This window comes from Bos indicus, chromosome 5 (genome assembly GCF_029378745.1).
Source record: "Bos indicus isolate NIAB-ARS_2022 breed Sahiwal x Tharparkar chromosome 5, NIAB-ARS_B.indTharparkar_mat_pri_1.0, whole genome shotgun sequence".
NCBI lineage: Eukaryota > Metazoa > Chordata > Mammalia > Artiodactyla > Bovidae > Bos > Bos indicus.
Window position 1 is genome coordinate 23,756,685 of NC_091764.1, and position 12,015 is coordinate 23,768,699.

General features: G+C 46.5%; 1 long non-coding RNA gene across 2 annotated transcripts in view; it reads right to left on the minus strand.

Moving 5' to 3' along the window:
* LOC109558985 (uncharacterized) overlaps positions 1–12,015 on the minus strand; it is a 52,160-nt gene that overhangs the window by 15,147 nt on the left and 24,998 nt on the right. Inside the window, exon 3 of one of the 2 annotated variants that reach the window (XR_002180685.2) lies at positions 7,056–8,531. The exons of the other annotated variant lie outside the window; for it this stretch is intronic. This is a non-coding gene — a long non-coding RNA (uncharacterized lncRNA). Of the gene's footprint in view, positions 1–7,055; positions 8,532–12,015 lie in introns of those variants that run through there. 2 annotated transcript variants of the gene reach the window in all.

Below are 12,015 nucleotides of genomic sequence, written 5' to 3' on the forward strand. Positions count from 1 at the left end.
GGTTATTAGGGAGCTCTGATTTGTCGCTCTTAAGGAGCAGAGTGTCTCTACCATCAAAAAGCAACTGTGACCCTTTAGGCCTGCTCATGTTCTTGCAAAAGACTTGCAGAATGGAAGAAATGAGTATCAGCTTACTGCCTGGTTTTTACCTCCTGCTGAGAAGAGTGGTCTGCATCACATCTGCCTGCCACCCAAGAGAATCTGATAGGGGGTGTACCTGCAAGGCACATCCGTGTGTTTTTGTACAGAAGATTCTATGATCCTAGTGAATGCCTATCCCCCAATAAAATTTTGAGTGAGTACAATGATGTGGCAGAGGATTTGTAGCTGCTGCCAAAAAATAAAGATGAAAAGTCTTACTCCACTTTGCTTGGGGTGTACCTGCGTGTGTGCACATACACACATGGATGAGCACGCCCCTAACTTTTTAAAAACTTTAACTTCTATGAAATTTTCTCAGTATATACATAGAACAGCTTTTTTTGTAGCAGTGAAAAATTATACCAGTGAGCAAAAAGAAAACAATAAGCTTCTAGTCCCATCTTCCAAAGATAAGCCCTGTTACAGCCCAGTTTTGCTCTCTGTCCTCCAGTCCCTCTGCCATGCCTGCATATTCCTTCTGTAATATAAACAGGATTGTATCATACATGCTGTTTCACAACTGGCTTCTTTTATTTGATGTATCACCATCTTGCCATGTCATTAGAGATTTTTATTTACCAGTGATTTTCAACGTCCTTTGTGTTTGATGCGTACTTTCAAACCCTATGATTTTTAGCCACATACTTGAAAAAAATGAAAAGACCCCAGCGACTAAGTATACAGATGCCTTTTTGTTGTCAAAACATCCACCATAATCCGCCTGTTGGCTTGTTCCCCCTTTAGAACCCGTTCGTTGCTTGAGTAGAGCTATTGACGGCCCCCACTGTCCACTCTCATGCCCTCAAAAAGCAAAAGTTGAGCACATGCCTGTAAATGTCCTGGGCTTTATCCTGAGTTTCTAATCTCTTTCTTACAGCATGATACACTGTCTACTGCAGCATGTGATCCACTCAGCTCTGTGTTCTCTTCCTCCAAGAATATGTGTTCCAGGGCACAGACATATTGTACCTATTGATTCAAGTTTGGTGCGACACCAGATTTGATCTGCGTGCAGCTGCTGGTCTGCCCCCTCGTTTTTAGTGGTAGCATGCTTTCCAGTAGATGCCTATGCCGTGACTTGGGGACCACTTTCCTATTACATGAGGTGGATCTGTAAGTAGTCTTTTCCTTTTTCACTATAAACAGTAATGCAAGGGAGTCCTTGTTAAATGTTTACATTCACCAGAGGTTGCAGAGACAACTGAGGCAAGAGGATGAGTCTGTCTTCATCCTTTTCTCTGGACAGGGGTCCCCAGCCCCGGGGTCACAGACTGATAGCCATCTGTGGCCTTTTAGAAACCAGGCTGCATGGTAGGAGGTAAACGTCGGGCAAGTGCGCGAAGCTTCATCTATGTCCAGCCACTCCCCATCATGCGCATCACTGCCTGAGCCCCACCTCCTGGCAGATCAGCAGCAGTAATAGATTCTCACAGGAGCACGGACGCTGCTGTGAACTGCACGTGCAAAGGATCTAGGTTGCACTCTCCTTATGGGAACCTAACGGCTGATGATCTGATTCTGCGTTATGGTGAGTTGTATTAATTATTTCACTCTGTGTCACAATGCAATAATAATAGAAATAAAGGGCATGATAAATGTAATGTGCTCAAATCATCCTGGAACCATCCCCTCCCCCAACCGGAAAAAATCTTCCCCAAAACCAGTCCCTGGTGCCGAAATGGTTGGCAACCACTGCTCCGGGGAATTCCTCAGAAGTGGTCATTCTGGAAAGAGACTCCCCTCATTTGGTTATTCAGCAGACACTTACTGAGAAGCTCCCGTAAGCCGTAAGCCGGTTACCCTAAGTGGGGAGGCAGAGAGGTGACTGAGAAACACACAGCTCCGGTCCGCCAGCTACTCAGTGTTCAGCCAGCGAGACCCACATGGATCTCCCATCACAACACAAGGCAGTGAGGTCCGGGCCTGAGTAGCGGGTCTGTGGGAACACAGAGGAAAAAAGGATTCACCCTGCCTTGTTTCAGAGGTGAGAGGCATGGAGAATCCTCACAATACTCACATAGGGCTCGTCTGTTTGGCAAGTAACTCTGCCTTTCTGTGCCAGTTTCCTGGTATGTAATGTATACAGTAACAGTCCTGTGCTTTACAAGGAGGCTCCCACGAGATAAAAGCTTAGAACAGTGCCTGGCACTGAGAAATGCTTTTGCTGAATCATTGAGTTGAATTATTTTTAGTCATCAGGGTTTTTCTAATATTCTCACCCTACTGGGGCCCTGAGAAATGTGGTCAGAATCCCCCCTTCCTGCTGTGATTTGCACGTGAAAACAGGAAGTACGTGGTCCTTCAGTACTTTTACCAAGGCATGTGAACTGGTAGGCACACTTCAGAGTGTATTCTGAATTGGGATGGAATTCCGGCCTAACGCTCGGCTCTCCTTAAATGAATCCCTGCAGTCAGCAAGCTGGCAATTTATGTGCACTACCCAAGATACAGAGATAAATAAAACATAGTGCCTGCCCCAGAGGACCTCGGCCTGTTGAGGAGACCAACGTAACAGCTAGCAATTGTGATGCTATTTGGCCAGCACAAAGGAGGGAGCAATTAAGTTGGCCACCGAGGAGGTGACACCTCAACTGAGCTTTTTGTAGGTTCTGCCCAAGTTGCTATGTTGGTCCCTTTAAGGGAAGTTAATGCATGTGAAATTCAGAATTCCACTTAATTTATTTTACATCCAGTCTAAAAAGTGACACTTCTTGCTATGGGTCTGCAAAATGCTTCCAAGTTACTGTCTCAAAGCAAGTTAGAAACTAAGAGAGTCTTAGTTTCTTAGTTAGAAAATAAGAGGATCTTATGGATAGACTAAGTGGCCAATACTATCCCATTTTGTACCTGAAGACAACAGCGATGTTGAGAAGCATGTGGTTTATTCAACCACAATGGAATCAGATCAGGCTTCAGGGTTTAGGTATCAGGCATATTTGGGGGTTCTTTGTGCCATCTCTAGCCCTTAGTTCCTCCTCTGAAAGCCCCACAGGTTAAAATTAGATGTTGCTGGCACACAAGGAATGTTTTTAATGTAATAACTGCCTGTTTACTTCTTAGAAGTGTAAACAGCCTAGAACAGGGATGTCTATCTTATTGGCATTTGCTGTTTTATGGGAAAACTAAAGTCTCACACAGATACAGTTCAGTGAGCCAGTTAAGCCTTGCCTGTTAAAATTATGCAAAATATATGGCAGTAACTATAAAACCTGTTATTAATTCAAAGCATAGACCATAAAATCCAGGTTTCAGTGCTTACAAAGAAAAACAATTTTTTAAAATGGACCAAACATCTTGGTAGCACTCATGTGTTCCCATTTCATTTTCACGTTGTCTCTAGCCAGTGCTGTTTTGGGTGTCAAATTACAGTCTTAGTGGAGAATATTTGTGGAAAATATCCATTCTGCCCAGATGTTTGTGTCCCCTCCTCCTCCAGAATTCACATGCTGAAATATTAACCCCCAGAGGTGAGGGAATGCAGAGATGGGGCCTTTGGGAGGTAATGAGGTCATAGGGTAGAGTCCTCATGGAGTGACCCACTGACCTCCCTGGCCCCTCCCGGCACGCGAGGACACAGCGGGACGGCCTACCCCATGCTCCAGGAAAGGGCCGCGCCGCTGCCTTGCTCTTGCACTTCCCAGCCTCAAGAACCTTACCTGGAGTAGTAAGTTCTTGTTGCTTATAAGCTATCCAGTCTGTAGTATTTTGTTGTATCAACCCTCACAGACAATATCAAATGGGTTGGATTTAATCATATAACCTCCCTCTTGTCAGCTTCTAAGAAATGAACTGATTTAGTCAGACTTTGCTGATACCAAACTCCTTGGCATGACTTACTGGCTCATGGCTGATCCCAGGAGAAGACTGAGTGCCTACAAATGAAGTAAGTAAGCCTATTCATAAACTGGTGGTGAACTTGGTACTCCTGGGCATGTCGGAGCCAGTGATGAGGGAGAGCTATCTAGATGCTGTTTCTTCAAAGGACCAGAATATCTGTAATAGGTAATGGTTTTTATCCATTCAGGTGGCATGGAGCCTTAAAGAATGTGAGGAGACTGTGGAATCATTCTTTAGAAAAGTGCACATGCATGCATGCACGCACATACATGGACACGCGTGCACACACGCACATACACACAACATTTGGTGTATAATTTTTAGAGGATTCCCAGTATACCTGAATCTAATTTACTCATCCCAAGAACCCTGAGTCTGTAGGTTATAAATGGGCCCCTGGCACCAGACTTCAGTAGCATCTGAGTCCAGCTGATCATTTTTTTGGCTTTGTAGGGTATTTGGCAATGGCACCCGACTCCAGTACTCTTGCCTGGAAAATCCCATGGATGGAGGAGCCTAGTAGGCTGCAGTCCATGGGGTCGCTAAGAGTCAGACACAACTGAGCGACTTTGCTTTCACTTTCCACTTTCATGCGTTGGAGAAGGAAATGGTAACCCACTCCAGTGTTCTTGCCTGGAGAATCCCAGGGACGGGGAAGCCTAGTGGGCTGCTGTCTATGGGGTCGCACAGAGTCGGACACGACTGAATTGACTTAGCAGTAGCAGCAGCAGGGTATTTGGAGGGCTTGTGTCCAACAGAATGGAACTAACTGTTTCTCTGGGGTTGCTCTAGAATGTAAACTCTGGTGCGTGCGTGCTCAGGTGATTCATTTGTGTCCAACTCTTTGTGACCCCATGGACTGTAGCATGCCAGGCTCCTCTGTCCCTGGGATTCTCCAGGCAGGAATGCCGGAGTGGATTGCCATGCCCTCCTCCAGGGGATCTTCTTGACCCAGGGATCAAACCTGCATCTCCTACACTGTGGGCAGATTCTTTACCCACTGAGCCACCAGGAAAGCCCTGTAAACTCTAGTAGGAAGGACTAATAAAGGTATTGGAATAAAGTTGAAGCCATTTATCTAAACCCTAATCTTCATACAGCTGACCACAGATCTGCCCAATGGGAGGGCAGGCTGGTGGACCTCTTGTATCCTTACCTTGGAAAGGTAAGAGCATGCAGACATGAAAGGTATGACTGTCTCTAGTTTCTAGGAGCATCCTGCCACCATCTCATTTCTTTAGAACCAGGGATCCTAGACAGGGAAAGACTGAGAATTTTGTGCCCAGCAGAGAGGAGATAGTTAATTTCAGGAAGAAATTACATAGAGCCACATCTACGTTATATACTAGGAAATTATTTCCAACAGTATCTTTTTGTCCAGCCATCTGCTTGAAACAAGTTTCTGTCAGCCTCTGGAAGTAGTAATTATTCCCTCCTCTGAAACTGAGCCCCATGCTGGCTTTCTGCTAAGGGAGTAGACCATTTGGTCGTCTGTGGTCTATTGTCAAGAATCATTTTGACACTTATTATTGTTAGCTGCTGATTTTCCAACGGATACCATCTTTGAGGCTAAAAATAAATCCTCCCACCCCAAGCCCCCTCTTTATGAAGTGTGAAAGACAATATGCACCAATGAATCATGGATATAATTTTGCAATAGGGAGAACACTTATTAATGAGGAATGTCTCAGAGAAAAGGGGCGTGAGTTTTTATAGAGGCCAAGAGGCCTTGCCTTGGACTTGTGGGACTCCTGAGAAAGGGTGGAGGTGGGTCTTATATCAGAATATGGGAAGGCTGGGTTGTCCTTTGTGGTGGTTGACTGTTTCTTGGAACACAAAGAGGGGTATTTCTTAACCATCCCTACTTTCAGAGAGCACAGGGGATAAACTCCATCATTGTCAAAAGTCATATCTTCTTCGACTTTTAGGAACCAAAAGCAAATTTGAAAGAAACAAAAATGTCTTTGTAAGGTTTAGGTAGGAGCTAAAATCAGAATTCTGGCATCTCAATTGCCTGTTGTAGAAAAGACACTTAAGCTACTCCTCCTTTAACTGGAGTAAAGAATACCAAATACCAACCTACATGACCAAAGCTTAACATAAGAAAAGGAATTGAAGCTACCATGGCTTTCTTAGGGACTTGAAGAACCCATGGAATAATTTTCAACTTGGGCCAATGATGGGAACTCTTTCAGAAGTTCATTCAACATGTGTATTTTTGAGCACCTGTTATGTGCTAGGCATGGCTATAGATACAAGGGGCACTATAGTCAATGCAACATTCCAAAATTTCTCCCCTTGTAGAGATCCCTGCTATGGAAGAAACCAAGCAGCAGAGAGATTGGGAGAGCCGGGGGATAGAGCATAAGGCGACATGAGTGAAAACCTGGAGGGGACGAGGACAAGAGCCATGCTGAGGTCCAAGGGAACATTTTGGATGAGGCGAAGAGTAAAATGTGAAGGCTTCAGATGGACGCTTGCCAAACACTTTAAAAAAATAACAAATGGGTCAGTGTGGCCTAGAGCGCAGTGGGCAAGAGGGCACGTAGCAGGGGCTGAGGTCAGAGAGCCATGGGAGGCAGAGAGGGCAGGGTCTGACGGGCCACTGTGATGACTCGGGGTAGGATGGGCAGCTGCTGGCTGGTTTACAGCAGCATCAATTGCTCTTGCTCTCACTCTCACTGATGTCTTGAGAGAGAGGAGGCTCTTACACTAATCATGAAAAGTTGGGGTCTCGGATCAAGACAGTCATGGTGAAGTGCACTGAGCGTGTGGTACCCTGCTCAGATCCCCTTCAGAAATGAAGTATTCATTCCTCCAGCAGCTGGGAGGTCTCCAGCTAATGGCCTTCGCTTGTCATTCCCCTTGAAGAGCTGCCTCCTCTGAGGACAGCTGCTTTATCCAGGGGCCTCCTGCCTTCCTAGGCAGCCTGTGTCCAGTGACATGTGGGTAGAGGGTCTGAAGACGTGGCTCCTCACCTCAGTTCATCACGGCTCCCAAGGGCTGTCCTAGCTCAGAGCTCCGCGTGGTCAGCTCAGGCCTTCCCGGTGAGAGTTCCCCAGCCCCACCCCTCCCTCTTCCCAAGCCGTTTCCTTCCTTTTCATAGATATTCCCAGGAGCACTCCCCTGATCACCTTGCTTCCACTTGGCTCCATCCCAGGGTTAGCTTCCAAGAGAACACCTCCTGTGACGTGGAGGTGGTGAGCAGGGTCAGGCTCTGAATATATTTTGAAAATAAAACCAAATGGACATTCTGATGGATTGTAAAGACATTTTTTTTTTTTTTGAGGAGGGGCAAGGGAGAATTTAGGGAATAGATTAGAAATAAAAATAACCTCTTAATATTCATGCAGGTAAAAAGACTTCCATTTCCAGGAGCATATTCTTAACTTTGAATATGCCCAACATTATACAGTTTTAGATAGAATCTGTTGTAGCATACATTGCACTTAATTTGAGGAATATCAGAGTAATTAAACATAGACAGAACACATATGTTCAGTCATTACCCAGTGATTGCTAATTCACAGAGAGACAAGCTGTGTAAGAGGTTTTATAAGGGAACAAAGCCAGCCATTGGCACATCCACCAGGATACACATCAAGAAGTATTTTTTCTACAAGACCCATGGTGTCCATAGCACATTTAGGGGCTCTCATGAGCTTTGCCTACAAACGGCATATATCACACCCCAGACAATAATCCCAAGGCATCATAGAAGGGATCACACTGACGTGACACCTCCTTTCGTAGATACAGTTCTGAGAAAGTTCACTGTGGGGAATAGTCGTTAGGACATGAATCTCGAACTGGTGCTTTGCCTGAAGTGTGGAGTCCGCGGGGAGGCTGAGAAAGGCATTTCTAGAGGACGGAGGAATGTGAGAGAAGGCCCAGAAGTGCGGATACGTAAGGTGGGAGCAGCAGTGATGCGTCTGCCTCCCGGGAAAGTAACACTGATCAGGTAAAGTGGGACAGGTCTGTTGACTTTTAAACCTGGCAAGGAGTTTGGATTTCACGTTTTAAATAACCAAGGGAACAGAAGAAATATTCTCAAGACCTGTAAGTTGCCAATGTGCTTTGTGAATCTCCAAAATGGAAATGTGCAGTATTTCCCAAACTTATTTGAACAAGCTTTTTTTCCATGACCACCCATGAGCAACCCTGGAAAGATTTGTTCTACAGACACATTGAGGCAGAGGCCATTCCACCTTGGAGTACACTGGGAAAACTAGGGGCTCAAAGGTACCAAAAATAACCAAGATTTTTAAAGGGCATGAATGGTATATTGGGTGGTGTACAAATAGCATCATGTTATTCTCATCCTCACAATTCATCCTTACTTGGAAAGAGACTCGTGGCTTTCTGAGACCTTCTCTTCTTTAATGCTAAGTCTGTCCCATGTTTCATAATACGATTCGTGTGTTCTTGCAGAATACTCTCTCGGTTTGGTATGCAAGAATACCTTCTTGCACTTAGTTCAAGCAATAGGTTGTGCTGCCTGTTCACCAGCAGGAGCGGGTACTCTCTGATCATTGTCAGGTGCCAGGTTGTACCTGTGAGACAAGAAGAAAGAAACTGGTCTTGCTCATAACAGCGGCCCCAAACCAGGAAGCCTCTGTCTGCAGCCCCAGGCCTTTTCTGTCTGTCCGCAGTCTCACCAGAGCTGCTTCTGTCTTTCCTGTCTTTTCGTTTGGGTTCTCATTTGCTTACTCTGGGCTTCCCTTGTGGCTCAGCTGGTAAAGGATTCGCCTGCAGTGCGGGAGACCTGAGTTCGATCCCTGGTTTGGGAAGATCCCCTGGGGAAGGAAAAGGCTACCCACTCCAGTATTCTGGCCTAGAGAATTCCATGGACTATACAGTCCACGGGGTCACAAAGAGTCGGACACGACTGACGGACTTTCACTTCAGTCACTTGCTTACTCTGGTCCCTCTTCCCTCCCCAGCATCCCCCGACCAAAGCACTTGGTAATTGAACTTGAACTTTATCTTCCCTTCATTCTATTTTTAAAATATCTGAAAATAGCTTGTTTTTCCAGGGAGGCCTCCAGCAAGACTTTAACTTTAGCAGTAGTTCCCGTGCAGGAGTGGTATGACATCGCCCCAGCCTTGTACCATGTGGTGTTTGGAGATGTGTGGAGGCATTTTGTGGGGAGTTATCACTGTGCGTTGCTGGGGGCGCTGTCACCGTGGAGTGGGCAGTGGCTGAGGCTGTTAATCCGTAGGCAGTGCGGGAACTAACCTCCACAGTGGAGAGCAGCCCCGCCCAAAATGCAGTAATGACCCCAGCGAGCATCACTGTGGGCTTCCCGGACTCTGGCCCATTTGAGTACCACTTGGATCATTTTTAGCTTGCAATGCACCACCTGGGCCAATATTGTTTTTTTTAGGTAACTCACTTAATTATTTTTTCTTTCAGCAATAGTACTTTTGAAATAATGGATCAGTGCTATTTATAAAATGTTATTTAAAGTACATGTAAAAATAAATACCCAACACCTCACACAAAATATTCTTCATTGGTGACACATATGAAGTTTGGGAACATTGGGCCCTGCTTATGGCCACATGCCTTTTCTGGGTTTTGGTGAGGGCATTAGCCTCACACACACTTCTCTTCTGAGCTATGAAGGTCTAAGCAAGTGGACTTGATGGACTTCTTAGTGTGGGCCCTATGAGGTCAAAGGTCACATATCTAATGTCCCATAAAGGTCATTTTTTTTTTTTTTTTTTTTTTGCTGCATGGCATGTGAGATCTTAGTTCCCTGACCAGGGATCGAACCTGCACCCCCTGCTTTGGAAATGTGGAGTCTTAACTGCTGGACCACCAGGGAAGTCCCAAAGGGCATTTCTTTCATATAAAGAGGAAGTTCACTCCACTGGCATTCTTGACCCAGGTCAGCTATCTTTGCTGGTGGCAAAGTCAGAGGATCAAAATGAAGCTCCTTTGGCATTTGCCTCCTTGTGGACTCCATGAAGAGAGGCCTGCGCCTCGTGTACGCCGCCTTTCCTAAAGCAGTGTGGCACACACTTGGTTATTAATGCAAGTCTCAGCGAACAAATGAGAACAGGAACAGGCGCTTGTCCCTCCCGCTGGACAAACAATGGAGGACTGTAAACGTCCCCATCACCATGTCCAAAGAGTGTTGCGTTATGGTTTCTTGGGCAAGTTCTGTAACTTCTCTGTGCTTCAGTTTCATTCCCTCTGAAATAGGGTTGTAGTGATACCAACCTCACAGCACTGTTGTGAGGCGTCAATAAGATCGTGTTTGTGAAGTGCTTCAAACAGTGCCAGGCATAGAATTAATGTTATAGAAATATTTGGTGATGAATGGATGATATCTGTCTTATGCTCGGTTTTCTCTGTTGAAAGAGTGGATCAGCAGGTGCTGGACCGCAGTGTTGCTCTCCTCCGTGTCCCGATGTGCAGCAGCAGATGCTGAAATAGAACATCCCCAGCTCCAGCCACGTGGGGGGCAGGGGGGAGCCTGGGCTGGGGGACTGGGTCCTGCTCCAGTTCCCAGCACAGGAAGAGGTCTTCCAGAAACAGGTGACCTTGGGTGATGAACCCACCCCCTCCTCAGTCCCAGGCCACACAGAGAGCTCGTCCTGGTTTTTGTTTAAGGCAATGCTAGAACATGTCCAGTGAACTCAATTCTTGCTCGTCTCGGCTGACTCATTCTGTGGGAGCACCGCATCCACAGTCGATGAACGTGGGAAGGCGGGAGGGAGGGCAGGAGAGGAAGCAGTGCTGGCGGAGCATCTGTCAGGAGCTAGGCTCGGAGAAGGTGGTTTCAAGTGTATCGTGTCCCTCCATCCACTGACATCCCTAGGAGCCAGGATTTCAGCCTGATTTTACAAGTCAGGAAACGGATGCTCAAGTTAGCTAATCCAACCAAGGTCATACAGACCAATGTCACAGTTTGAACTCAGGACCGTCCAAGTGGTTTCATAACCCCCTGAGGTGCTGCCGAGGACCCCAGCATGGCCCTGTCAGCTTCATGCTGAAATGTTTGCAGTCTACCTCCTGGGGTTGTGGTGTCAGCAGCTCTCTCCCCTCCTTATTACAGAGAACGAGCGGGTGACATTCATCAACCAGAAGATCTTTGGGAACTCCTGGCTGCTGCCAGCCCTAGAGTCATGTGCAATAGCACAGCAGAGTGAGGTTGCGTTACTGCCCCGTGGAATTGCGTCAAAACCAAGATAATCCGGTTGAGACAATCTGCAGGCAGGGGCAGGAGCTTTTGAACAAGGTATTTGTCTCATCGGCTGAAGGAAAAGAGCTCTATTCGTGGCCTTCTCCTGATAGCCCTTTGCATGAGGAAGTGTAGGAAAAGCCAGAGAAGAGGCTGGTTCCCTTTCTCTAAGCAGAGAGATCCCACATCCCATCCCTGGGAAGACGATTGTAGATAAACAGTTGAAATTTCTTTCTCCCACAATTACGGGGCAGCACTAAGACATTGTCTTAGTATCTGAGTGTTCTGGGGAGTAGTCTGCCTCTTTGTAGCCAAGGGAAATCTGAGCTGCTTCCTGACGTCACTAAAAGTCCTTGTTCCTCTCTCTCCCCACCCTAAAACCTTCCTTCTGTCCCCGCGGAGAGCAGACTTCAATTCTGTGTGCTGAGTGAAGTGTCATTAGTCCCCTCTGCCCTCTGAGGAATAGTCCTCCTGCCCTTTATAGATGACCATTACTGTATCCTGCCTTCTGAACAGCTCATCTTACTAAATCACCCACAGGATTAGGAAATGACCTGTCTTCTGAGTTTATTAATTCCAGTGAAGATGATGTGAGGTCCCTTTGGTCAACCTGAAGTTTGGGCTTCCATGTTAAAACCTGAGGCATTCCCTTTCCAGTCCCCTGTCTGTGAGCTAAACAGGTCTCCTGCCATGGTGGCCGTGCCCTTGTAGCGCAGGGCTTGCCTTGGCAGGAATGGCCCCAGTATTCAGGATTCATGGTGTGTGCTTCAGGCACAAACCTGTGTGTGTGTGTGTGTGTGTGTGTGTGTGTGCACTTCAGGCACAAACCCGTGTGTGTGTGTGT